Source organism: Microcaecilia unicolor, chromosome 8 (genome assembly GCF_901765095.1).
Source record: "Microcaecilia unicolor chromosome 8, aMicUni1.1, whole genome shotgun sequence".
NCBI lineage: Eukaryota > Metazoa > Chordata > Amphibia > Gymnophiona > Siphonopidae > Microcaecilia > Microcaecilia unicolor.
The window spans coordinates 167,812,432-167,836,040 of NC_044038.1; the positions used below are offsets into that span (position 1 = coordinate 167,812,432).

The window sequence follows — 23,609 nt, forward strand, 5'->3', positions numbered from 1 at the left end:
AAACATTTTAATGGACAGCATAGGGTGTAAGCAAAGGTGGAATGTATGGATAGATAAGATAGAGTAACTAATAAGGTACTAATTTAAAGAAAGTTGCAAATGAGGTCAGAAAGGTCCTTGGTGTGTGACGAGACATCAAAAATGACTCAAAAAGTGGAAGACTCTCCAGATAAAGATAACTGTTTATTGAAGGGTGAACAAGGGGTGTGTTCAGGTGTCTCGCAGTCATTTTTGCATGTGCACACACTACCCACATGCTAAAAAATAAAATTTATTTTTAACGCTAAGGTGTATCTGGGAGCAGAGAGCGGGCATGTTCTGTGCTAATCGGTTAGTGCAGTTATATTGCCATCCACTAACATGTGGTGGTAGGGGGCTTGCACGTGGCCATTAATGGGAAAAATAGAAAAATTGGCCATTGTACCCTGGTGGTAAGAATGATCTTAGCGCACAGAAATGACCCGCATAAGGATACGCTAAGGACACTTGTTACCGCACTTTGGTAAAATGGTCCCTTTGTTTGGCCTTTGGCCACCTAAAACCAGACCTAAATACCTGCACATAACTCAGGCACAGATCGGGTGTGTTCTATAATAGTGCACATGGGAGCCTTTTTACTAAGGCGCACTGAAAAATGGCCTGCGCTGGTGTAGGCGCGTGTTTTGGATGCACACAGGTCCATTTTCACTGTGCCTGCAAAAAAGGCCTTTTTTGTGGCCAAAAATGGATGTGCGGTAAAATTAAAACCAGCGCGCATCCATTTTCGGCCTGAGACCTTACCACCACCCATTGACTTAGGGGTAAGGTCTCACGTATTAACTAGGTGGTAATCACCAGCACACGTACTTCCGATTACAGCCGGGTAAGCGCCATGTGGTAGAAAATTTCTACTGTGTATTTTGGACATGTGTCAAAAATAGAATTACTGCCCGGGGCACTTGGTAGCCAGGTGGTAGTTCCAATTTGACACATGTTGGACGCACATGAGTGCCTATGCATCTTATTAAAGGGGCCCCATAGTTTTTTGAAATGCCCACAACCTGCCCATTCCACAACCATTCCACACCCCCTTTTCAGCTGCACGCATTACACATACCACATAACAGAATACACCTAGAAAGTTGTGTGCATAAATTTAAAGTAAAGCCAATTAGTGCGGCCAAATTATCACACACAACGTAAGGCGCCATTTATAGAATTTGGGGGTAATAGGTAAAACACAGGCATTTTTTTGTTCATTTCAATTAATAAAAACTTACTTACCATCAATCTGACTAAAAGTTATTCATAGCAGTTTGCAAAACTTAAAAACTCATCCACTAACATGAACTTTCTGTTTGGGCTTTCTACATAGGCTCCCCTGCTGGAAAATTTCTCCCTAAGGGTGGAATATGTTATTTTCTTTGCAGTCCAGGGGCAAGGAATACACTTAGCCGTTATTAATAAGCTGCACATTTATGTGCCGGTGGATAAAGCAACCTTATGCACAGTACTGCCAGAAATGTGAATTTAATAGGTTCTAGGATATGGTTGGGGATACTACGAGCCTCTAAGCACTGGCAGTCATCCCCTAGGTGGAGAGCAAGAAGTGATTGTTAATTGCATCTTTGCAATGTGCAGTGAAGTTTGATGATGTCTGCAAATAACAATCCAAGCCACAGAGATCTTATATTGGCATCAGAACCCTCGAAGGACTCTCCCTCACATTATTAGAAAGGCAGATCAAGTAATTTCATTGTATGTGTCCAAGATTTCAGAATGACATTTTGATTCTTTACTAATGTGTTAATTCTTAATGGTACAATACTTTTAAACTAATTTTCTGGAATTTCTAATTCTTAATTGAAGCATTTGCAGGTCTTGCCCATTACTATCTCAGGTTTTCATTTATAGCTCTTCAAATACTCATCATCAAAAGGAAATATCTTTGGACAGTCGACTTGCCAGTCTTTACCCAATTTAGTTTACATTTCCGAAATGTTTTAAGCTCCAATATCTTCATGACATTTCCATATAACAATTGTAGAACCTCCAAGAAAAGAAACCAGCAACTCTGAATTTCCTCCTCATTCCCCATCAGAGTCCCAAGATCTGACTGTCTACCCAATTTCACCATTTCCTCTAGGGGTTTCCATGTTTCAATAAAACTTGCAATGTTTTCACATTTTCTGGCGACTACTGGTGGGAGGAGCCAGCATTTGTAGTGCACTGGTCCCTCTTACATGCCAGGACACCAACCAGGCACCCTAGGGGGCACTGCAGTGGACTTCACAAATTGATCCCAGGTACATAGCTCCCTTACCTTGGGTGCTGAGCCCCCCAACCCCCCCCCCCCCAAAAAAAAACCCATTCCCCACAACTGTACACCACTACCATATCCGTTAGGGATGAAGGGGGGCACCTATATGTGGGTACAGTGGGTTTGTGGTGGGTTTTGGAGGGCTCACATTTACCAGCACAAGTGTAACAGGTAGGGGGAGTATGGGCCTGGGTCCGCCTGCCTGAAGTGCACTGCAACCAATAAAAACTGTTCCAGGGACCTGCATACTGCTGTGATGGAGCTGGGTATGACATTTGAGGCTGGCATAGAGGCTGGCAAAAAATGTTTTTAAGATGTTGTTTTTTGGGTGGGAGTAAGGGGAGGTCATCCCCGATTTCCTCTGGTGGTCATCTGGTCAGTTCGGGCATCTTTTCGAGACTTGGTCCTGAAAAAACAGGGACCAAATAAAGTCAGCCAAATGCTCATGAGGGACGCCCTTCTTTTTTCCATTATCGACTGAGGACACCCATCTGTTAACCACGTCCCCGTCCCACCTTCGGTACACTGCCGACACACCCCCGTGAATTTTGGTTGTCCCTGCAACGGAAAGCAGTTGAGGACACCCAAAATCGGCTTTCGATTATGCCGATTTGGGCGACCCTGAGAGAAGGACGCACATCTCCCGATTTGTGTCGGAAGATGAGCGTTAGGTATGATTTGTCCTTGCCTTTCTTAGGGCACAGACTGTAGAAGTCTGCCCAGCACTGTTCTTGTACTAAGTTCTGAAGATTCTGGAATCCTAAAGGGTTACAAGCAGGGGCGTAGCTACGGGTGGGCCTGGATGGGCCCAGGCCCACCCAGTTTAGCTTCAGGCCCGCCCAGAAGCAGATCCTTACCCTTTCTCGACTCCCACCCCTGCCGCAGCGCTTCATTTAATTCTGTGGGCGCTGCTGTCACAGTCTCCCACCCCTGCGCTTACAGTTTGCGCTGACAGCAACTCTACAGATGCGGAACCGACGTCCGACGTCCTGCTCCGGGGCCTTCCCTCTGCCGCGCTGATGTAACTTCCTGTTTACGGAGGCGGGACGCGGAAGGCCCCGGAGCAGGACGTCGGTTCCGCGCCGTAGCAAACTGTAAGCGCTGCCGCGGGGGGTGGGAGACTGTGCATTTACAGCAGTGCGGACAGAATTAAATGAAGCGCTGCGGCAGGGGTGGGAGAGGGTGAGGAAATCAGTGGGGTGCTGGGCCAGTAAGGAGAGGCTGGGAAGGGAACAGAAGGGTGCTGGACTTGCCAGGGGCAGAGGGTTGGAGGGAAGGGGAGAAGTTTGGGATTTGCAGAGGGAAGGGGAGAAGTTTGGGATTTGCAGAGGGGCAGAGGGTTGGAGGGAAGGGAGAAGTTTGGGATTTGCAGAGGGGAGGTTGGAGGGAAGGGGAGAGGTTTGGGATTTGCAGAGGGGAGGCTGGAAGGAAGGAAGGAAGGAAGGAAGGAAGGGGAGAGGTTTGGGATTTGCAGAGGGGAGGTTGGAGGGAAGGGGAGAAGTTTGGGATTTGCAGAGGGGAGGTTGGAGGGAAGGGGAGAGGTTTGGGATTTGCAGAGGGGAGGCTGGAAGGAAGGGGAGAGGTTTGGGATTTGCAGAGGGGAGGTTGGAGGGAAGGGGAGAGGTTTGGGATTTGCAGAGGGAAGGTTTTGGATTTGCAGAGGGAAGGGGAGAGGTTTTGGATTTGCAGAGGGGAGGTTGGAGGGAAGAGGAGAGGTGCATGGAAAAAGAGCCAGATACATAAGGGGAAGGAAAGAGTGGAAGAGAAGCTGGTTGGGGGATGGGATCAGAGAGGAGAGGGACACATTGGTGTGGAGAAGGGAGAAAGGGGACATAGGTAAGTATACAGAAGGGAGATGATGGGCATTAGGTGGGAGCATGGGGACAGGGACACAAATGTGAGATGCTGTGTGGGGATGGCACATGGGCACAGAGGGGTAATGCCTGGCAAGGGGGGGGGGAAGGGGATATGGAATAGAGATAAAATGCTGGACACTGGAGAGGGGGGTATATGGACACAGAGGGGGGGAGAGAGATACCAGACAAGGGGGAGAATAGGAACACAGAAGGGATATGCTGGGCATGGGGTGCATAGGTGAACAGAGGAATGATGATGGATGAGGGGATATGAACACAGGAGAGATACTGGACAAGGAAATATAGGAAAACAGAGATGGAAGATGGATGATGGACATGAAGAAAGAAGAAATGTCAAATAGGAGACCCTGGCAAGTGAGTTAAGAGAAGAAAGAGAGAAGCAGAAACCAGAGACTGGGACCAATATGATTTGAGAAAAAATGACCAGACAACAAAAAGGTATAAAAATATTATTTTATTGTCAATGTTGTGAATATAATATGTTGGATTTGGAATGTACATCTTGCCAAAGTTGATGTTAAACATGGCTGGGGTCCAGGACAGAAATCTAGGAAAGGACCCCAAAGTCCATTACCAGGCTGCGCCTTCAGCTTCCAGCATGCAGGCTTTCTCTGGCCAAGAAACCAAGCACAATTGCCCTAGTTGCATCCCCTAACACTATCCCTGGCATGTGCCATCTTTATATTTTGCACAGGAGCAAATGCCTTTCTTTCTTGTTTCTCTAGTGTTATACTACATGCAAGGTCTAGTTTCTTGGGGTTTCCGTTTAATTTATATTTCTAGAGTTTGTGGTCACTTATTCTGTATTTTGCATTTGTGTCTTGTGTGTGTGACTGAGGTATTCTGTTAGAATGAAGTTTCCATGTAGCATTCTGTAGTAATTTGGCTTGTTCAGCTTTCCTGATAAATGTATTTGTATTTTTGGGCCCTACTATAATATTTAAGGCACTTCTTTTTCATAGGTAGGATCTTTGTTTTTGGAAGTTAGTGTTGGCATGGTAGATTTGCTCTAGGTTCTGAGTGACTTTTTGTTTTATAGATTTTTTTAAAGTTAATTTATAATATGTCTGTAATTGAGATTACACTAGAAAACAAAATTTCTTTGTATGATGAGTTTTATGGAGAATTGTCCTTGCTGTGCTCTATATCCATTGTTGGTGGAGGGCCAGGAGGTTCTCTTGATGCAGAATGTGTTTGGCTTCAATACCATATATTTGTTGGAGGACCATGGCTCAATGGGGCTGAATAGTGCAGTCTATTGTACTTCCCTTAGCTCTCAATTGGCCTGCAGCCACTGAAGCCTGCCCTGCAACCCTCATTGAAGTTATGAGGAGAGGGGTAGGGACAGAGCATGGGTGCATCAGGTTGCTGTTTTTTCTCTTTCAAAAAAGTTGGCAACTCTAGTGCCCACCCATCCAACCTGTTGGCCCACCCAAAAATTGCCTTCTGGCTACGCCACTGGTTACAAGATTCTGGAATCCCAATGAGTAGCAACATTCCATGTAGAACCCCAAAGAGTAACATAGTAAATGATGGCAGATAAAGACCTGAGCAGTCCATCCAGTCTGCCCAACAACATAAACTCATTTTACATAGTATGTGATACTTTATATGTATACCCGAGTTTGATTTGTCCTTGCCTTTCTCAGGGCACAAACCGTAGAAGTCTGCCCAGCACTGTTCTTGTACTAAGTTCTGAAGCTAACATCGAAGCCCCTTAAAATTTACACTCCAGCCCATCCATATCTATTCAGTCATAATCAGGGCGTAGACCGTAAAAGTCTGACCAGCACCGGTATTGCTTCCCAATTACCAGCATCGCCACCCAATCTAAAGAAAACTACGGAAGGTTCCAGAAATGTTCTGTTTCATAAGTTTCTGTTGTTATTATGATAGGTATAGATGAGTTCTTATCTGTAGGACTACATTTTTATCACTCTTTGTATTATGATTGTTTTATTGTATTTTCTTTTTACTAATTGATTGTAAGCCACATTGAATCTGGGATCTGCACTCGATTTTGAGAACCTATAGAGAATCCATAATTAATGGCCTTTAAAACAAAACAAAACAAAAAAAAAACAAGTTGAAAAGTTCTAAAAATGGTTCCTTTCTAGAATACTCCTGGAACTGGCTATCTTTGTGCCTAACATTTATGCAATCATTTTTATGCCAGCCATATAACCGGTATAAATTTGCATGCGTAAGTGTGGCAAGGATGCACATAACTCATAGTCTTCTATGTTACCAAGTAACTGGGACCCCCACCTATGGCCTGCCCATGCTCCGCCCCTGTGTACACCCCTTGTAAATAAATATACACTATGTCACTTAGGGCCCCTTTTACCAAACTGCAGCAAAAGGGGGCCTACACTGGCGTCGGCGCGTATTTTTCATGTGCACCGAGGCCCCCTTTTACTGCAGTGGGTAAAAGGGAAGTCTCTCTTTCCTGCAGGAAACGGCCATGTGGCAAGTAAAGCACTTGCCACACGGCCATTTCAGGGGGGAAGCCCTTACCGCCACCCATTGAGGTGGCGGTAAGGGCTCCCGCACCAATCTGATGGTAACTGGGCAGCGCATGGCACTGCCCGATTACCGCCGAGTACACTCCGGTGCTACAAAAATAAATATTTTTGTAGCACCGGATATGATGGCGCACTAGGGATTGGGAAGTACAACAGGGCTTCTGCGGTAGTCTGGTGGTACTTCCTGTAAAAGGGGCCCTAAAACTGGTAGTTGCAGAAAGTGATTAGGTGCCATACTAGCATTTATGGGCATAATATTTAGCCCGTGGTGGTAGGCATTCGGACTAATCCTGGATATTCATTATCAGGGCATGCATGGCTCTCAGCACTGAGTATCCAGGTATGTCCACTGACTTTTAGACTGGTGCCCGGTTAACTCACTGCATAAGGTCAGAACAGCTGTTTTGGTGTGCTCACTTTATACAGTTACCTAGCTGGTTAGTGGCCTGAAAATTTCTGCTAACCAGCTAAATTGACGCTTCGCTTTAACTCTGCCTCTACTTTTTCGGGGTCACTCATTTTGCTTGAAAGACAAGCAGATCTTGTGAACACTCTGGAACCAACTGCAGAGAGTCTGTGTTGCAGTACCTGTTTGAGAGTGGAAGAGTAGCCTAATGGTTAGTACAGTGGGCTGAAAACCAGGGGAACTGGTTTCAATTCCCACTGCAGCTCTTTGTGATGCTGGCCAAGTTGCTTAACCCTCTGTTGTCCCATGTACAAAACTTAGATTGTGAACTCCCTAGGGATAGAGAAAGTACCTGTATATAATATTCAGGAGTGGCCTAGTGATTAGGGTGGTGGACTTTGGTCCTTGGGAACTGAGTTCAATTCCCGTCACTTAACCCTCCATTGCCCGCCGCATTGAGCCTGCCATGAGTGGGAAAGCGCGGGGTACAAATGTAACAAAAATAAATTTAAACTGCTATGGTTGTATCATAGGAAGGCAGTATATCAAATACATGACCCTTCTAATACTTGGTTCACCTCTCACATTTATCTTCCTCATATTGCACTTTAAAATAAAAAAAATTGAGCTTCTCTTTTCCTTTTGATCTGGATATAAGCAACAGGTGAGCTAGTTTTTCAAATTTCTGCTTTAATTTTACCTCTCAGTTCATCAGTGGAAATAAGATGATGCAACAGATTCATACAAGATAACATATATATATATATATATATATATATATATATATATATATATATATACTGTATATATATATATATATATATATATCTTGTGCTTAAAATAGCATGTCAATGTGTCACTGCAAATGATATAATCTGCTCAAGAAGTTTTTCTCTAGAATTATATTCAACTTTACTGACTCAAGGCTTTAGAGGTCAATCTCTAAAAGGTCCCTGTGCAACTAAGATAACTAGCTAATTTTTAATGGGCAATCATTAGGACATTTCTCAGCTGAAGCTACAGTAACTCATTAGGATCAGGGCCGGTCTTAGGCATAGGCGACAGAGGCAGCCACATAGGGCCCCGCGCTTAGGGGGGCCCCGCGCGGCGTGCCTCAACTCTGCCTCACTCCGACCGACTCCCGCTAGGACAACCGCATCATGATCCCGCTTGGCCGTCGCTGCTCCGCTCCCGCCACACTGCGGCACAGTGCCCAGCCCCGCTGAGCCCGCCATCAGCAGCTTCCCGCCTCCCTGGACCCCGACAGTTGCACCAACAGCCCCGACAGACAGTTGCAGTGCCAGCGCGATGGCCCCGGCTCCCGACAGAGAGTTGCAGCGACAGCTCACCCCAGCGTTTCACTTCCCGCTCAATGTCCCTCCTTCTGTTGAGGTATTTCCTGTTTGGCGGGCGGGAGTCACTGAGCGGGAAAGCTGCCTGGAGCCTGGTTGGAGGTGAACCGGTGTGTGAGTGAGTGCGACTTAAAAATAAATAAAGACAGTCAAGTGGAGCTCGAGCTGGAGCAAGTTTTTGCCACTGCCATTCAAAGGTAAACCAGGTATGATGATAGCTTTTCTTATAAGGAAGAAGGAAGTTTCAAACCCCTTTTGTGCCATTTTAAAGGTAAATACTATTGCAGTAGTCTATTATTCTCCCATCAGTGTTTTATGAAGGGCAGTGACAGGAAAAGATCAAGAGGTTAGCTAAAGTGGTGCGTGTATATGAGGGGTGGGGACAGGGGCAAGTGGAGAGGGCTAGTAGTGTCAGACTTTACTGTTAATTTGCCCAAAGTTATTGAAAACCTAAAGAATCCCAAGTGGGCAGGTACTAAGCTGGCCAGATCATGTGTATTTAGGAGAATTTGAGTTTCCAAAGCAAATAGCAATTTAGCCTCAAGAAAGCCTCAGCTTAGGAGAGGAAAAAAGCACATATAAAATCCATTTCCAAGGAACCTTTTTAAATTAAAAAATAGGGGAATTTGAAAGTACTGGATCTTTTCTTAGTATTTTTACTTTATTCTCCTATGTTATGAGAATTGGAACTACTAATTGTAGTGGACTTGAACTGAATTTCTGGGGAGGGGGAGGGTTCATGATAGCATTGTGCTTATTATTTCAATCAGTTTTTTTGTACAAGTTGTACAAGTTTAGCTTCATTTGTCTTTATTTGAAATTTCATAAATAAAAAATATTCTAAAAATGGAATAATCTTATCAATGGGGTGGAGCTAGGGTGGGGGCAGAGCTATGGTAGGGCGGAGCTATGGTGGGGCGGGGCTAGGGTGGGGAGAGGCTAGGATGGGGCCCCACCAAATTGGTCTGCACAGGGCCCCGCACTTGCTAAGACCGGCCCTGATTAGGATTTCAGCAAAACGTTTAGCTACAATACAGTTCAGTCTCAGCAGTGTCCAGCTGGTTACATGGCTTCCCAAACCTGTGCTGGGGACCCCGCATCCAGTCAAGTTTTCAGAACACCCACAGTTAAAATTCATGAGATGAATTTGTACACACTGGAGTCCTAGTATATGGAATTTGATTGAGAGTATCCAGTAAACCTGACTAGCTACTGATAAGCCCCAGGTTAGAGTAACAGCGTGAGAGCCAGCATACAACAGTTCAAATCCTTCTTTCTCTCCTGAAACTCCTGTTGGTTTTAGAAAAGTTATAACATTGCCTATTTCCTCAGATACTAGGGATGATCTGTCATTTGCAACAACATGGGAAATGTCAATGACATATCCCATGTCACTGTGTGTGATAAAAATGAGCAGAAAAAAAATCACAAATTGTATTTTTTGTTTTATTTATCTATAAGAATGAAGCATCAGACTAATTATGTGCTGACTAACCTGGGGGCACAGGACAGAAGACAGAGCCTAACTTGCTGCTGGTTGGGAGTTTGGGGGAGAGGAGAGATGATTGGTTATTTACTGCACAATGTGGTTAGAAGCAGTGGTGGGCTCTAGTCACTGTTTTTTTAGGGGTCCTTTTACTAAGGTGTGCTGAAACATTTCCTGCGGTAGTGTAGGCGTGTGTTTTGGGCGCCTGCAGATCCATTTTTCAGCACGCCTGCAAAAAATGCCTTTTAAAATTTGTGCTGAAAATGGACGTGTGGCAAAATCAAAACTGCCGTGCTTCCATTTTGGGTCTCAGACCTTACCGCCAGCCATTGACCTAGCGGTAAAGTCTCACACGGTAACCAGGCGGTAATGACCTATGCGCGCCAAATGCCACTTGGTGCACGTCTGAAAATAAAAATTATTTTCCAGATGCGTGTATCGGATACGTGCCAAAAATGAAATTACCGCAAGAGCCACGCGGTAGCCGGGCGGTAACACCATTTTGGCATGTGTTGGGTGCACGTAGACACTAATGCGGCTTAGTAAAAGGGCCTCTTAGTTAGTTGGGAGGGGAATGTTTCATATTGAATATTGACCCCTTAGGCTTTTAAGTTTTGCTAGAAATAGGAGACAAAATTTAGGAACTCAGCTTTTTTGAATATCAGGCCCTAAATTCCTTATTGGTCAGACAGGTTAGGTCATTGTGGTCTTTATCTGTCATCACCCACTAAGAAAATAGATAAAAGAATGGATAATGGGGCCCCTACAGAACAATTTCATGGGGATCATTTAATGAGCAGAATTGTGTTGAAACAACACCAAAGAGTTGAAAGCTGATTACAGAAAATCCTGTTCTGAAAGTGAAAAAAACAGTTGATTCCAGCTTTTCTAATTCCATAGTGAAAACTGCCAATATTGTATAACAGATCAATCCTGCCACACAGAAGAGTGCCGTTTCTAATTAATTTGTTATCAGTGTGTTGTACTGATGGACAGAATGCATGCATAAAATCATCCTGTGTTCTGCCTTCTAATTAAAAACAGTTTGATTAGGTGAGATAACATCTTATCTTATTCTTCCTCAGAGTTGAAAAGATTTCAACTATTTCAGCACCTCATATTAATCTGATTTAGAACAGGACACGAAATATGAATCACATTTAAAATATTGTGTTGTAAAAGTGGGACTTTTACTATATTCTTTCCTCTAACATGCAGAGTTCTAGAAGCCATATTGAATTCTCATGGTATTTCCTGCATTTTGGGGTAGATTCAGTAAATGGCATCTAACGTCAGGCTAAAATGGTGAGTGCACCTTGCAGGTACCGCCCTTCTTGCTCCCAGAGGTCACCTCTTTCCCCACCTCCCAGACTTCCTATCATGTTACCTGCCTCCCTATAGGTCCTCTATTCTTTAGTGTTTCCTCCTTACTTATCCCTTTTCTAACTTGCCTGTGCTTGTAAGCTCTTCTATACTTCCCCATCATCCTCCCCCTCCCTCCTATTCCTGCCGTGCTGGGCCACCGCCCGCTTGTGCTTGTGGATGGCTAATGCTGGGTCACTGTCCTGAGTTCTAGGAGCCATATTGAATTTTCACGGTATTTCCTGATATTTTGGGGTAGATTCAGTGAATGGCGTCTAACGTCAGATGCCAAGATACAGGGATTAAGTCTGCATTCTCACATCTAATTTCAGGCACAAGCACTGATGACAGTCAAAGGCTGTAATATGTTAAAAGCAAATGACCTAATATTTCAAAATGTTTTCTGCTCCTAAATTTAAGCTCCTAAGTTAGGGGCTGTTTTACTAAACCACGTTAAGCGCTAATGCACGCTTACTACAGATTCCATATATTGCACCTTAATTTCTGCACAGAAATTGAAGCGTATTCTATAACAATTGGTTGACTAGCTAATCAGCGTTGTCAGTTGGATGTTACCAAGCAATTATCAGCACTAATTGGCATTAATTAAGATTTACGTGCATAACTCACTAAGTGTATTCTGTAATGTGATGTGTGCAAATTTCAAGTCGCAGAGTTGAAAAGGGGGCGTGGTTAGGGTGTGGAATGGGTGGGTTGTGGGCATTTTGAAAATCTATGCACATTATTATAGAATATACCCACTCTCCCACGGATTCTAAATAATGCGTCTAGAGATCTACGCTAAAATCCAGACAGATTCCATAACAACGAGTGTAACTTACTTGGCTTAGCAAGCTAATTAGCATTGATAACAACACTTAACAAGAATAATGAACACTAATTGGCAATAATTAGAATTTGCGTGCACAAGTTGCTAAGCATATTCTGTAATGCACTGTGCCTAACTTCTAGTCTGTATAGACAAAAAGATGCATGGTTATGGGCATGAAAATGGGCATTTCATGGGTGTTCTGAACTTTATGCATGTAGTTGTAGAATCAATCTAGCATATTCTATATACTGCTCTTAAATCTAGGTGCTGATTATAGAATACTCTTGGCAAAATTGTTTTCTGTGTGGATTTTTAGGAACCATATATAGAATCTCTCCTCTGCGCCTAATTTAGGCATCAGGCTTTACACCAACTAAAACATGACCTAAATGAACGTACTAAATGTAGTCACGTGGAGAGGTGCTCGGTGTATTCTATATACCGCATGGAAATTTAAGCCTATTCTATAAAACGTAGGCATACTTTAGAGAATACACCTAGGCGCATTTTTTTCCACATGGAATTTTCTGGTGCCATATATAGAACTAGCCCTTAACATGGGGGGAAAAAAGGCTTATTGCAAAATGTATGAAAGCATTTTGTAGCAATTTTCCTGATAGCATTCACTAATTGCATGCTATTTAATTTTTGAAAATATTTTGGGGAGGGGGTGTGTGGTGGGCAGGGATTGGATAGGGAAGCATTATCCCACTAGTGCATTATGATTACTGCAGGCTAACTGGGTAATATGAACTCGGTGCCGAAGCACTTAGCAGCTGGTAAATAGCAGGTATGCTCTCAACTTATTTTTTGCACGTCTTGCAATTAGCAAAATAAAATAAAAAAAGAAACCTCAAAAAAGAAATCTTAATATACTGCCATGGTAAATCTGGGTTTACCACCAGGAAAGTCCTGTGTTAGCTTGCGTTAAGCCCAAATTTTGCTGCGGCTCCTCAGGGTCCTAAATTTGTGCCCTATTTTCAGCTGAAAGTCCATCTTAATTTAGGAGCTTAAAAGTTATGCTTAGAAATTATTTTTATTTATTTATTTATTTTATTACATTTGTATCCCACATTTTCCCACCTATTTGCAGGCTCAATGTGGCCTAACATTCATTTGACTACATATATTTGAGCCCAATTTATGAGCTAGTGCTGAATTTTTGTGCTAAGCTCCTAACATTTTCCCTTCCCTAAATCTGCCCCTGTTGCCACTCACATTTAATCTTCTAAATAAGAGTTTAGTGATATTTTGAGTATCAACTTAAGTACTCAGGTCTAGTACATTTCCAAAGAGGTCAATTTAGGAACACAACTCTCAAAGTTTAAAACATAAATCCTTTGAATATCAGGCCTAAAATGATTAGCAACTGAATATCCCCTTGTATGCCAAGTGATTTTTGGGAAAAGTTGATGTTGGCTTCGTCTCCTGAAGGCTTAAACCACTCAAGGTGACTTTACTTAAGGTGACTACATTTTTTTTTAAAGTCCAAAACTTGAGTTACTTGCACTCTTGGAAATTACTGCTCTGTGCGGCTTCAAAAATTACACCACCACAACTCTCACTGCTGCTTTACCATGATTTTTAAATCACTTGAACAGCATGTCATTGAAACGCGTTCTGTTGCCTGTGTGAAATGAGGGAACATGGTCCCAATTCGCTTCCATGTGAAAAGGTGTTTACAGAAATACATCATCGCAGAGGGCACTAATTGGCATCAGGGTGGGCAGTCTCAGCAGAAAGGTAAAGGGTAGACTGAATCAGCATGAAAACTGAATTACTCTCTCTTCTTTGAGAAAGTAGGTCTTCCACTGTTAAGTCACACTGGGAGAAGACAATCCAGCAAACGTGTGGTATTTGTTCTGCAGTTAAAGGAAAGAATTTCAGTTTCTGTCAACATGATACCTTTCATGGATACTAAATTCAATGGAAAAACTAATATAAATAAGATGTAAGCCTCAAACCACATGGTATGATGTAGACAAATGTGAAGTCCTCTGTTATAAGTACCTAGTATAGAACATACGTGTACAAGTTCAGTCCCCAGGCACCACAAACAGGTAAGGATATCAGGTTATCCCTAAAGAATATGCATGACACAGAGTTGTTTAAAATGGAGGAGGTATGCATCTTCATTAGAGATATCCATGACCTGCTTGTGGCCCTCAAGGACTGAGCTTGTCTATTCCTGCCCTAGGACTATGTCTTGAGGAGTTTTGTGGGCATGCCCTGGAGGTAAATGTTCACAGATGAAGTTCTTAATGTTTCGGTAAGTAGCTGAAGCAGCTTTGGCTCTGAGAAGCTGGTGCCAAGAAAAGCTGAGAATAGAGAAACTACTCTCAGCATGGCTGCGCAGAAACGGCGGGCTCCTGATGAAGCAGAAAGCTCTTCGGAGAATGATAAATTCCCCATCTGTAAGACATGTTCAGTCTGGTAAGGACAAGGGACAGTGAGTAACAAGGAAGCTTGGATTGGATTTGTAACTTTGAGGGGCATAATCGAACGGGGCGCCCATCTGTAATGACGGCCCCGTAAAGCGGTGTACCCAACTGTATTATCGAAACAAGATGGGCAGCCATCTTTCGTTTCGATAATACGGTTGGCGCCAGCCAAATCTCATCATTTGGGCTGCCCTTAGAGATGGACGACATTGGTTTTCGCCGATAATGGAAACTAATGGCGGCCATCTCAAAATCGGCCAAATCCAAGCCATTTGGTCATGGGAGGAGCCAGCATTTGTAGTGCACTGGTCCCCCTCACATGCCAGGACACCAACCGGACACCCTAGGGGGCACCACAGTTGACTTCACAACTTGCTCCCAGGTGCATAGCACCCTTACCTTGTGTGCTGAGCCCCCCAACCCCCCCAAATCCCACTACCCACAACTGTACACCACTACCATAGTGTGATGGAGCTGGGTATGACATTTGAGGCTGGCATAGAGGCTGGCAAAAAAATGTTTAAAATGGTTTTTTTGGGGTGGGAGGGGGTTGGTGACCACTGGGGGAGTAAGGGGAGGTGATCCCCGATTCCCTCTGGTGGTCATCTGGTCAGTTCGGGCACCTTTTCAAGGCTTGGTCGTGAACAAATAGGGACCAAGTAAAGTCAGCCAAATGCCCGTCAGGGCCGGCCTTCTTTATTCCATTATTGGCCGAGGACGGCCATCTCTTAACCACGCCCCCGTCTGGCCTTCGGTACACTGACGACATGCCCCCTTGAACTTTGACCAGCCCTGCGACAGAAAGCAATTGAAGCCGTCCAAAATTGGCTTTCGATTATACCGGTTGGCCGGCCTTAGGAGAAGGCCGGCCATCTCCCGATTTGTGTGGGAAGATGGCCGCCCTTCTCCTTCGAAAATAAGCAGGTTTGGCACCAAGAGGAAATCTTAAGGGTTCATACTAGATACTGGGAACGGGCTAATCCACAGGTTTGTCCTTACCCAGATTCTCCCCTTCTGTGTACCCCCTTCTCACTCTAGTTCTTTCTGTACTTCCCTGATTTTTATCTCAGTCCATGGCAGCAATGAGATGAAGTTAACATAGGACCTGTGACTAGGTATAGTATGTGCAGGCCTGTGGCAGCCCCACCCCCTCTTCCTCATGGGCTTCCTGTTAGTAAGGAAATACAGGCAAGTAGAACTGCTGCAGGATCTGTGAGCATGGGCACCTGCTCTTAAGACTCATGCTAACCTCTTTTCATTACTGGCAGGCTGGAGGAGAGAAGAGGAGGGGAAGAAGCATGGAACCATCTGGATCCTCACCAACATTCTTCAGATTCTGGGCTAAAGATGGCATCAGCATACCTGGGACATTTTGAATTGTGGTCACCTAGAGATTGCTGTAGTAGAGACGGGCAGTTGTTTACAATGATAGAAGAAATGTCAACAATGTTTCTTCTGTCATTTCCTGTTGGTGGCAAACAAAAATGGCCAGGGTTTCATTTGCAAATGACAGGTTTGAAAATGCCAGCCCCCATGTTCCAAGGCCCCCCTGCCTCAAACCTACTTCCTGTGGTAGTCTAGCAGAGTCATTTGGGGCAGGACAAATGCTGATCTGCTCCTGCCCATGGCCATGAGCACATTCAACATGACTGCCACAACCTTTTCCCCATAGTCTTGTTGTACCATGAGACTGTGAAGAAAGTCTATGGCTGCCATATTGAATGCAGCCACGTCAATGGGTAGAAGGGAATCAGCATTGCTTCTGCCCCAACTAGACCTCCCAGATGTAGGTGTGGGGGTTGGGGAGCTTGGATCACTGGGGAAGGGGTGCTTTGATGTTGGGGGGGGGGGAGTAGCCTAGTGGCTACTGCAGTGGACCATGATCCTGGGGAACTGAGTTCAATTCCCACTGCAGCTCCCTGTGACTCTGGGCAAGTCACCTAACCCTCCATTACTCCTGGTACAAAATAATTACCTAAATATATGTAAACCACCTTGAATGTAGTTGCAAAAACCTCAGAAAGGCAGTATATCAAGTCCCCTTTCTTGTTTTGTGTCATTTCCCATGATGACATAGAAAGGAGGGGGACCCCTGAACAAAATGAATATTCCCCTAAATGACACAGGAAAAAACCCATAAAACTAGTAATATAGGGGTGAGGATATGAATGTATGTACAAAAGGAGTAACAAGCACAGAAAGTTTACTAAGAGAATTTAGCCTTGATTTTTAACGCTGCCATGTGTAAGCTTTATATTTCTTAAAATCTTACAGCAATCAAGGCCATACTAAAACATAGTATCACCAAGGTAGAAATAAGAGTGACTGTACCATGACATATAAAAATGAATTAGTCAACATTATGTGCTGTGATAGAACAATAAAAGGAAAACACACAGAAAGAATTATTCCTATGCAAAGAGCAAAAGCTAAAACTATGAGGATTTCTCACAACAAGGCTATCGATGGCATGCACACATTTCTGCTCAGTTTTGCTGTCTTTCTTCAGTGTTAATAGAATGATACAGGATAACACTTCTTTATGGAGATTGATGGGCCTCTTTCATGCTAATTCTTTTAGAAAGAAGGTTTTATTTGCCATGTCAAGAAAATAAAATGATGACAAGCATCGTAGTATGCATTTAAATGTCATCAAGTTTCATTACAGATTAAACTATTTACCACACACAAGGAATGATGTCTCAAAGACAGTATTTCCAAATGTGTTCATGACTATAGGAACTCTTGGTAAAGAAAAGAACTGGATGGGAGTGAAACAAAGTGTTTAACTGCTTGCCATCACAGTGACTAAGTGCTAGCTAGGGACCTGCACAGGCAAACAATTTTGGGTTTCTTCTCAGAAAATGTGGCTTTCTTCCCAGATGTTCCTTGCTATTTTTGGTTCGTTTCATACTCTTGTGCTAATGACAACTTTTAACCGACATTAGAACTTTTTAATGCCTGGTAATCAATTGTAAATGCATTAATTTGTAAGTTAATGGGCATCAGATCAATTTCACGCACACAAAATTTTCAAGGTGTCTTAATGAACTGAATGTGTGCTATTAAATCAGCTAAAGAATTATTGCTGCAAGGAAATTTTGTGAATAAGGAATTACATTCCATTTTGTTTTTAACTGCCATGCAAACAAGTGATTCTCCTTTCGTTCATTGAAATAAAAAGATATCTTCCGCAGCAGCAAATACAGTTAGGCATCTTTCACACCACTGGAGGTGTGAACGGGGACTGGGACAATGGAAAACCCACAAAAATCTGTGGGAATCCATGGTGGTGGTTACAAAACAGTCATTAATACCACACAGATGAGAGGAGATGGATCCAAAGTGAATAAGGACAGTAGAGAATGGGTCAGAAGTGAATGGGGACAAGAGGGGATAGGAACCAGATGTCCTCATGCACACCTTGCTTAACTCAGAATCTTGAAACACCAACACCTCAGTTAAAAAAAGCAAAATGGAAAAATCTTGCATACTTAACAAAATAATGCCTATCATTTTCTGTTAAATTTTAACATTATAGGACATATTTTATGCTTTGTTATGCAGATAAGAAAGAAAACTGTGGAATAGTGAGGGAAAGGTCATAGAATAATGGCAATTGCGCACCTAACAGGGGTTCTTTTACTAAGGTGTGCCAAAAAGTGTCCTGCAGTTAGCATGTGAATGAGTGTTCTCTGCACTGTTCCAACTAAGCTAAGCGGGAGTCCTCCACTTACAGTCCTGCCAGTGGGGGGCACTGTTTCACAATCATAGTTTCAATAGTGAGGTGCAGACAAACTCTGCTGAACTCCAGGAAACCTGCCTGCCTTTAGCGATTGAAGGCACAGTATTGAAACATCACCTCCTACTGGTAGCAACGCAGTTGGAGGACTCTCGCACAGCTTAGACGGAACAGTGTTGTTGTATGCTAGCATGTATTTATTTCACGCAATAGGGGCTAAGTCTCAAAAGGTCACCTCATGTTAGGTGTCGGGATGATGTGTGCATTCTGTGATGACAATTGTGCATGCAATTTTCATGATAGAATACTAGCTTAAGTCCTCTTTTATGCATCTAACTTTAGGCGTGAGCACGTTCGCTAGCTCAATGGCTGGTGTTTAATGCTTCCCCTACTGCAGGCAGTTACATACATAAATGCTAATATTCTATAACTAGTATGCATAACTGTCTGACACACCCTAACCTGCTCATACCAGGTCCACGACCCCTTGTAGTTGTGTGCTCTGGAAATTCAGCATGCAACTTATACAATACTGACTAAGGGCAGTTACACATGTAACTGCCAATTAGTGCCATTTAGCGCCAATTAACACAATTATAACCAAGAATTGCTTGTTAAGACCAATTAGCATCTAATTATTAAATTCAGTTATGTGTGCAACTGATGCTATTCTACAAATTGTACTTGCAAATTTGTGCTAGTGTGATAGACCTGGAAGTTGGGCTCAGTGTGGAGGCATGCACTCTAGCTGACCTTTCATGCATGATTTATGGTGCAGTCCTAACCAGCCTACACAAAGAATGGAAGCAGCTTGCAGAAACAGGATGTGCTATTTACTTGCTAGACCAGCGGTTCCCAAACTGTGCGCTGTGGTACCCTGGTGCGCCGCAGCAAACTCTTTGGGGTGCCGCAACAAATCTCGACCTCCCTCCTGCCACCACCTGAACTGCTACTGCAGACAGCAGTGGCAGCAAAACAACAACAAAAATGCAAGTGCAGGGCTGCAGCAGCCTTCAAGTATGTGCTGTCAGTTCTGCAGGTCCTCTGCCCCTGGAACTGGAAATTGACATCAACATTCCTCTTCCCAAGTTCAACAGCACCATCCCCAGCCAGCAGTGCTCGTTCTTCCCACTATCTGGTTCTGCAGTGCAGCCTACCTTGCTTCTCGGAGATAAACAGTAACATAAAGGCAAAGAGCCACTGTTGGTCTGTTCCACTGTTAGCTTTGCTGGTCCCACCCCTCAGAGACAGGAAGTGGGAAGATAAGGCAGGACCAGCAGAGCCATCAGCAGAGTGGCTGAGAGTGGCTCTATGCCTTTTGCTGCTTTTATCCCAGGAAACAGCTGAACAGGGGACAGGAAAGTAAAGGAAGGAAAGATGCTGGACTGTAGTAGGCCCTGTGCTCAGGGTAGGTTTTACTTATGGACCACTTGTTAAGCTGGTTCTGGGGCAGCTTCTTCCTTTGCCTTTAGGTAAAAGGAGTCTGAAAGTAGGTCAGTGGCTAGATGTGTTTTTTTTTCCCCCAAACTATGTGGTCAAACTTCCCTAAGACAATCCGATAAAACTGAAAACTCCTCAAGCATGGGACGGATTATGCAAATATATTATGTGAGGAACTTTAGAAGTTTCTATATGTAAAAGATGAAAGCTTAAAACAATATGTCCTGTGAAATCATTGCTTGATGGATAGGACCTAGGAAATTTTCTGAATGGCTGGAAATGCATCTTAATTTATGCATGCAAATCTAGGACTGCACAGATGGTGCTGTGCCACTAAATGAGGACAGTAACAAAAGGGTGATCTGTTCAGATTTGTTTGCAGTCAGCAACATTCAGACGGCATCATTCTGGATGAGATGCAGACCTCAGTGACACTGCTTTTGGAATGACAGTATAATGCAAGCTGCAGTGACCCAAGCAGGAAATCATGAATGCCTGAATGAACATAAAAAGCAGGACCATCAAAGGAAGGGCAGAAATGTTCTGATTGGTGTAGCTGGAAGAAAGCTGTTTAGATACTGCTAGGTTTCCATAGAGTGCTCAGAGTCCAGAATAAATCCTAAAATGGTAACTTAATAAAGGTGGTCCCTTGTTTGTGAGTACCAAGTCACAAATGGCTTATGGGGGCTGCCACATGGCAGACTATTGGTGGGGAGCTTTTCTATTGCCTTTCCCAGCTATTTTAACCCTCAGCTAAGTCTGGGTACACATTTACTAACCACAAATGGATGGACAACTAAGTTGGCCAGAGGTTGGCTGCCTGACAGAAATCCCAGCGTGGAATTTGAACACTGCACCAAGTGACTTACTGATTGTTCAACAAGGCCTCTTGATCATTTAATGGCTGACAGGTAAGGTAGTTCCTTTGAGGATGATCACAGGTTTTAAATAACCAGGATAATTTTTACATAAAGCATGAGATGGGCACATGGGATCTCTTAGGGGGAGGAGGAGATAATGGATGGTTTGAAGCAGTTGGCTATGTGGTTGCTGAAACCTGCATAACTCACAAAAAGGCAATATACTCAAGTAGGACCAGTTGATCAATAAATCTCAGTCCACTCCCACTCAAAATTTAACAGAGCCCTGAAAACCTCAGTGGTTCTCCTTACACATATATTATTTTAAGTGCAAGGTTCTTCAGGATCCATCTTGTCATCAGTTCTCAAGAGGTTCACTGATGAAATTCTTATAGGTTCCTTCCGAACACCACCTTCTGTACTGCCCACTTTATACATGGCTGGTCAGAGGCAATATTCAACAGCAATGCCCAAATAAGTGATACTGAATATTTCTTTATTTTGGATTTTGCTCACACCTTGGCAGATTAGGTTACAAACTGGCTCAGTGATAAGTGGCAGAAGGTGATAGAGGTAAATGCTGTTTGAGGAACTAGGTCTTGCTGGTGCTTCATGCAGACATTTCTTCAAGACAGTGGATGAAGCATGGAAATTTAGAACAAAAATTTATAACAGATTAAAGGGGTAGGGAGCAGATGAAATGCTAAGTTGAGCACCACTTTCACTTTCACCACATTAGAATTTGGTAGATAGAACTTAGAATTGTTGAAATGAATCAATTCTAACAATAATTTTGTAAGCCGAGGTCTAACAGATGCAATAAGCCTAGGTCTTTGGGATGGTCGTTTTTCAAACCATAGTTAAGAAAATAATTGAAATAGAGGAATGACTGGTGGCAGGCAAGAGTTGGAGGCAAAAACAGTGAAATAATGTGGAGCAAATGGACTGTCAATAACAATATAGAGTGTTATGCCTACTGCTTTCTATACTGATACATTTCACCTAATGTGAATGAAAATAGACATTTCTTATTGTACAACCTGAATGTTAACATGCAGCATACAGAACAACTGAGATGTTGTTTAATGGAGAAATCTTATGCTCACAAGTCTTCTGTCCAATATGCTTCTGGTTGTTCAGTGTTTTAGAATGAAGCATATTATAGTATTCGTTTCTTCCAAAATAGTAGAACATTCACTAGCATTAGCATATCTGCCGTTCGAAGCAAAATTAAATCCCTGTGGCTTTTGTTCCTTCTTTCCTTCTCTAACTTCTACCCACTCAGGCACATTCTTTGATTTATAGGCCACCACCAAGAAGAGAACAAAAGGAAGGATATTTGTCATGAGAGGTAATCAGGAATTTAGATTTAAAAAAAAAAGAGAGAAACCCAGACCTAATAAATGAATTATTTGTAATTTCTTTATCATTCATTGACTAACCAACATAATATACATCAAGTAAATCCAAAGGAGCTCACATTAGATCACACATCTATTCTACTTTAGCTTTAACAACTAATTTTAATAACAACTTTAAATAACTAAAAACTCAGCAACCTTGGACTACTGTAACGCTTTGATGTTAGGTCTTCCTATGAAGTCATTCAGATGGATTGGGTTGGTCCAGAATGCAGCCACAAGGTTGCTTCTGAGTACATCTTCTTGAGAAAAACTCTCACCTCTGTTCAAAGAAGTTAACTGGTTACCAGTTCAGATGAGAAGTGTATCTAAAATATTAGTTCTGATGTTTGAAAACAAATTGTAAAAAGAAAGTTGAAACTGGAATTGAAATGTCCAGGTTGGGAGGAGTTAAATTCATGCAGGACTTTTACAAAGACAAACTCAGATAACACTAATGGAGGAACCATAGCTACACAGCCATCTAAGTGTGGGCACATACACATATATGGGTATTTTAGATCATAGACGTACATGTGCTGTGCATTTGGGAATGAGACCTATGCTAAAATAGCACGATAGCCCACATTGATAACTACCCTCTTAAATGGTTCAGTTTCATCTGTACAAGCACCAGAAATGGAAGAATAAGCAAGTTACGTGTTTTCTACTCACTGGCAAATGCATAACTCGCCTTGGATAAGGAACCCCTTATGTTTTTATTGACTAGGCTGTCAACTGATTCATCATGATGGTATAGGAACTGAGATAAGTGAATTTTGATGTCTCTAACAACAACTAGTGCTACTTGATCTATGTTATAAAATAATATTCACCTTCCCAAATGTAAATAATACTATTAAGTAGTTTTCATCTTCCGTGGAGATCATAACACTTCTCAGTAGCTGGACAATAACGAAGACAGAGGGTCATATTTATCAAAGGCTTTCTGTATACTTGGAGGAAAATTTTTTGATACATTCAACATTTATCCCCCCCTCCATTTACTAAGCTGCGCTAGCAGTTGCAATGCGCAATGCTGACACAGCCCATTCAAAGTGTCAGCATTAGCACAGGCCAGCCGCTGACACAGCTTAGTAAACAGGGGGTTAGCATGTAAGTAGTGAGTTGCAGTTGGGAGAATGGTTTAATTATTTTGTGGACCTGATTTACTAAGGATTTTTTCCCCTTATTTTTTATTGGTGGGGAAAATCATACTAAATCAAGCCATGCATAGGTTTATGCATTTGAGGAATGGCCTAATGGTTAATACAGCAGGTTGCAGATCTGGGGAACTGGGTTTGATTCCCACTGCTGCCTGATGGTTGGTAGTGGGATGAGATCCTGGGGAACCAGGTTCAATTCCCTCTGCAGCTCCTTGTTACCCTGGGCAAGTCACTTAGGGGCCCTTTTACAAAGACATGCTGAAAAATGGCCTGCAGTAGTGTAGACTCGTGTTCTGGGTGCACACAGAATCATTGTTCAGCGCACCTGTAAAAAGTGCCTTTTTTAAAATTTTTGCTGAAAATGGACGTGTGACAAAATGAAAATTGCCTCGCGTCCATTTTGGGTCTGAGACCTTACCAC

At 43.0% G+C, this 23,609-nt stretch overlaps 1 protein-coding gene and 1 long non-coding RNA gene across 3 annotated transcripts in view; both read right to left on the reverse strand.

Moving 5' to 3' along the window:
- SPOCK1 (SPARC (osteonectin), cwcv and kazal like domains proteoglycan 1) overlaps positions 1 to 23,609 on the reverse strand; it is a 635,761-nt gene that overhangs the window by 373,374 nt on the left and 238,778 nt on the right. The window lies entirely within an intron of this gene.
- Positions 732 to 18,895, reverse strand: LOC115476351. The gene is made up of 3 exons (XR_003943162.1): positions 18,882 to 18,895; positions 12,510 to 12,512; positions 732 to 845 (listed from the first exon to the last, which is right to left on the reverse strand). It is a non-coding gene; the product is annotated as an uncharacterized LOC115476351 (long non-coding RNA).